Here is a 5,614-nt window from a genome sequence, read left to right on the forward strand (position 1 = left end):
TATTTTTGTTTCTACTTACAACAAAAAACTTATTTATTTTATTTTATTTTGTTTCTAATTACTTATTTATTTTACTTTATGATAATTTTTTTTGCTATTAAAGTTTCTATCAAAAAAAGTTCTTTATGAAAATTCTTTTTTGCTTTTAATGATTTTGAACAGAAAATACTTCGATAATTTTAGTTGCATCAATTTTATATGATTTTAGTTTCAATAATACTAGAGGTTTCTTATAATGTTTTGAACAGAAAATACTTTGTTAATTTTAGTTTCATAAATTTTATTAAAGTTTATTTTATTTTGTCGTAACACAAGAAGTCCGGAGTTGTAATAAGTTATTAAAAATAAAAAAGAGGCGCAATGCTCGTTGATTTGCTTCAAGCCTTTCGGAATAGTGTAGACTGCACTGCACATAGCTCCATGCAGTCTACCTTATTCCTCAAGGCTTGAAGCTAAGCAACGTGAAGGTGAGCATTGCGCCTCTTCTTCATCGTCTCTGCACTCAGGGCTTATAAACCGCTCCTAGTGCCTCTCAGCTAGCGAGGTGACTAAAAAACTGCTTAGTAAGAAACTCTAGTACCGGTTCGTGCCACGAACCGGTACTAAAGGTGCTCGTGGGGCCACAGCCTCATTAGTACCGGTTCGTGGCACCAACCGGGACCAAAGGGTGGAATTGGTCCCGGTTCGTGCCACCAACCGGGACCAATGGCCTTGCACAGCGGCGTGGTGGTGGGAGTTTAGTCCCACCTCGCTAGCTGAGAGAGAGAGTCGCACCTGTTTATAAGGTGCGGTGCACCTGAGCTGTCGAGCTCCTCTCTAAAGCAGGCTTACGGGCCTAACCTCTCTGTACATGCCTGTGGGCCTACTGGGCCTTCTGCGGGCCTGAATCCTGGCCCATGGATGGGTTTCTAATCGTATTCAGGCCGTGGTGGCCCAGTAGGTGGCATAATTTTTAATTTTTGGCCTGTTATTTTTCATGCATTTACTAATTATTTTGAGCTATAAGACCCTAAAATTGAAAAGCATTTCAAATGAACTCTGAAAAGGTTGAAAGTTGGCATGGTATCATCATTTCATCCACATAGCATGTGCAAGAAAGTTGAGAGGGTTACGGCAAACACTGGATGCACTTCGTGTACAAAACGGACAATGGTATCATACTCGTCTGTTACAAAGTTGGCATGGTATCATCATAATAGTTGCGGGAGAAAGTCTTCACTTTTTCTTCGCTTGTGTCATTTGCTTATTGCGCCGTAACCATGGATAATCTTCATCGTTTATCAGGATGCTTGGGTCAGCCTTGACTTTGAAGGGAGGAATTTCATGAAACTTTTCATAATCTTCAGACATGTCTGTCTTGCCCTCCACTCCCACAATGTCCCTTTTTCCTGAAAGAACTATGTGGCGCTTTGGCTCATCGTATGATGTATTCGCTTCCATATCTTTTCTTTTTCTCGGTCTGGTAGACATGTCCTTCACATAGATAACCTGTGCCACATCATTGGCTAGGACGAATGGTTCGTCAGTGTACCCAAGATTGTTCAGATCCACTGTTGTCATTCCGTACTGTGGGTCTGCCTGTACCCCGCCTCCTGACAGATTGACCCATTTGCACTTAAACAAAGGGACCTTAAAATCATGTCCGTAGTCAAGTTCCCATATGTCCATTATGTAACCATAATATGTGTCCTTTCCCCTCTCGGTTGCTGCATCAAAGCGGACACCGCTGTTTTGGTTGGTGCTCTTTTGATCTTGGGCGATCGTGTAAAATGTATTCCCATTTATCTCGTATCCTTTGTAAGTCAATACAGTCGAAGATGGTCCCCTGGACAACGAGTACAACTCATCACAAACAGTGGTGTCACCTCTGAGACGTGTTTCCAACCAACTGCTGAAAGTCCTGATGTGTTCACATGTAATCCAGTCGTCACACTGCTCCGGGTGTTTGGAGCGCAGACTGTTCTTGTGTTCATCGACATACGGGGTCACCAAGGTAGAGTTCTGTAGAACTGTGTAGTGTGCTTGAGACCAAGAATATCCGTCCCTGCATATTATTGAGTCCCCTCCAAGCGTGCCTTTTCCAGTCAGTCTCCCCTCATACCGCGATTTAATGAGACCTATCTTCTTAAGGCCAGGAATGAAGTCAACACAAAACCCAATGACATCCTCTGTTTGATGGCCCATGGAGATGCTTCCTTCTGGCCTAGCACGGTTACGGACATATTTCTTTAGGATTCCCATGAACCTCTCAAAGGGGAACATATTGTGTAGAAATACGGGCCCCAGAATGACAATCTCATCGACTAGATGAACTAGGACGTGTGTCATGATATTGAAGAAGGATGGTGGGAACACCAGCTCGAAACTGACAAGACACTGCGCCACATCACTCCTTAGCCTTGGTATGATTTCTGGATCGATCACCTTCTGAGAGATTGCATTGAGGAATGCACATAGCTTCACAATGGCTAATCGGACATTTTCCGGTAGAAGCCCCCTCAATGCAACCGGAAGCAGTTGCGTCATAATCACGTGGCAGTCATGAGACTTTAGGTTCTAGAAATTTTTCTCTGGCATATTTATTATTCCCTTTATATTCGACGAGAAGCCAGTCGGGACCTTCATACTGAGCAGGCATTCAAAGAAGATTTCTTTCTCTTCTTTCGTAAGAGCGTAGCTGGCAGGACCTTCATACTGCTTCGGAGGCATGCCGTCTTTTTCGTGCAAACGTTGCAGGTCCTCCCGTGCCTCAGGTGTATCTTTTGTCTTCCCAGACACGCCCAAGAAGCCTAGCAGGTTCACGCAAAGGTTCTTCGTCACGTGCATCACGTCGATTGAAGAGCGGACCTCTAGCTCTTTCCAGTAGGGTAGGTCCCAAAATATAGATTTCTTCTTCCACATGGGTGCGTGTCCCTCAGCGTCATTCGGAACAGCTAGTCCGCCGGGACCCTTTCCAAAGATTACGTGTAAATCATTGACCATAGCAAGTACGTGATCACCGGTACGCATGGCGGGCTTCTTCCGGTGATCTGCCTCGCCTTTGAAATGCTTGCCTTTCTTTCAACATTGATGGTTGGTCGGAAGAAATCGACGATGGCCCAGGTACACATTCTTCCTGCATTTGTCCAGGTATATACTTTCAGTGTCATCTAAACAGTGCGTGCATGCGTGGTATCCCTTATTTGTCTGTCCTGAAAGGTTACTGAGAGCGGGCCAATCGTTGATGGTTATAAACAGCAACGCGTGCGGGTTAAATTCCTCCTGTTTGTGCTCATCCCACGTACGTACACCGTTTCCATTCCACGGCTGTAAAAGTTCTTCAACTAATGGCCTTAGGTACACATCAATGTCGTTGCCGGGTTGCTTAGGGCCTTGGATGAGAACTGGCATCATAATGAACTTCCGCTTCATGCACATCCAAGGAGGAAGGTTATACATACATAGAGTCACGGGCCAGGTGCTGTGATTGCTGCTCTGCTCCCTGAAAGGATTAATGCCATCCGCGCTTAAACCAAACCATACGTTCCTTGGGTCAGCTGCAAACTCAGCCCAGTACTTTCTCTCGATTTTTCTCCACTCGACCCGTCAGCGGGTGCTCTCAACTTCCCGTCTTTCTTACGGTCCTCACTGTGCCATCGCATCAACTTGGCATGCTCTTCGTTTCCGAACAGACGTTTCAACCGTGGTATTATAGGAGCATACCACATCACCTTCGCAGGAACCCTCTCCCTGGGGGGCTCGCCGTCAACATCACCAGGGTCATCTCGTCTGATCTTATACGCAATGCACCGCATACCGGGCATGCGTTCAGATCCTTGTACGCACCGCGGTAGAGGATGCAGTCATTAGGGCATGCATGTATCTTCTGCACCTCCAATCCTAGAGGGCATACGACCTTCTTTGCTGCGTATGTACTGTCGGGCAATTCGTTATCCTTTGGAAGCTTCTTCTTCAATATTTTCAATAGCTTCTCAAATCCTTTGTCAGGCACAGCATTCTCTGCCTTCCACTGCAGCAATTCCAGTACGGTACCGAGCTTTGTGTTGCCATCTTCGCAATTGGGGTACAACCCTTTTTTGTGATCCTCTAACATGCGATCGAACTTCAACTTCTCCTTTTGACTTTCACATTGCGTCCTTGCATCGACAATGACCCGGCGGAGATCATCATCATCGGACACTGGTTCCTCTTGATCTTCAGCAGCTTCCCCCCTTGCAGCATCATTGGGCACATCGTCTGGTTCCTCTTGATCTTCAGCAGCTTCCCCCGTTGCAGCATCACCGTATTCAGGGGGCACATAGTTGCCATCGTCCTCTTCTTCTTCGCCGTCTTCCATCATAACCCCTATTTCTCCGTGCCTCGTCCAAACATTATAGTGTGGCATGAAACCCTTGTAAAGCAGGTGGGTGTGAAGGATTTTCCGGTCAGAGTAAGACTTCGTATTCCCACATATAGGGCATGGACAACACATAAAACCATTCTGCTTGTTTGCCTCAGCCACTTCGAGAAAATCATGCACGCCCTTAATGTACTCGGAGGTGTGTCTGTCACCTTACATCCATTGCCGGTTCATCTGCGTGCATTATATATAATTAAGTGTGTCAAAAACCATTACAGAACATCATGAATAGATAATTAAGTGACCAAATTAATAGAAGTTCATCATCACATTAAAACCAAAGTACATACATAGTTCTCATCTAACAACATATATATAGCTCTCCAGAGCATCTAATTAACTAAACCATACATTGAAACTATGTAAAACATTTCAATGCGAAAACAAATGCGATCATAATCGCAACCAAGGTAACAATTGATCCAACGGCATAATGATACCAAGCCTCGGTATGAATGGCATATTTTCTAATCTTTCTAATCTTCAAGCGCATTGCATCCATCTTGATCTTGTGATCATCGACGACATCCGCAACATGCAACTCCAATATCATCTTCTCTCCTCAATTTTTTTATTTTTTCCTTCAAGTAATTGTTTTCTTCTTCAACTAAATTTAACCTCTCGACAATAGGGTCGGTTAGAATTTCCGGTTCAACCACCTCCTAGATAAATAAAATCTATGTCACGTTGGTCGGTATATTTGTCATAAACAATAAATGAACCAAATAGTTATAAAAAGATAATATATACCACATCCGAATCATAGATAGGACGAGGGCCGACGGGGGCGGATACCAAAACCATCGCACTATGTAATAAGAAGGAATAATAAAAGTAACAAAATTAGACAAGTATCTATCTAAAGTAAGAATTTTTCCCTTTCAGAAAGAAGATAAGAACAAGAGGCTCACCACGGTGGTGCTGGCGACGAGATCGGCGCGGGCGATCGACGGCGGTGAAGACAGGGACGGGACGTGACGGACCGCTAAACCTAGACAAATCTCGGGGAAAATGGAGCTCGGAGGTCAAGTTTCGAGAGGAGAAAGATTAACTAGCGTGGCTCAGACATTTCATCGAACACCTCATGTGCATAGGAGGTGAGCTAGAGCACCCAAATGCCCTCCCCTCGCCGGCCAGAAAAAACAGAGCACTATGGAGTGCTTTGCTGTGGCGATGGGGTATATATAGGGAACTCATTGGTCCCGGTTCGTGGCA

This window comes from Triticum aestivum, chromosome 7D, assembly GCF_018294505.1.
Source record: "Triticum aestivum cultivar Chinese Spring chromosome 7D, IWGSC CS RefSeq v2.1, whole genome shotgun sequence".
Taxonomy (NCBI): domain Eukaryota; kingdom Viridiplantae; phylum Streptophyta; class Magnoliopsida; order Poales; family Poaceae; genus Triticum; species Triticum aestivum.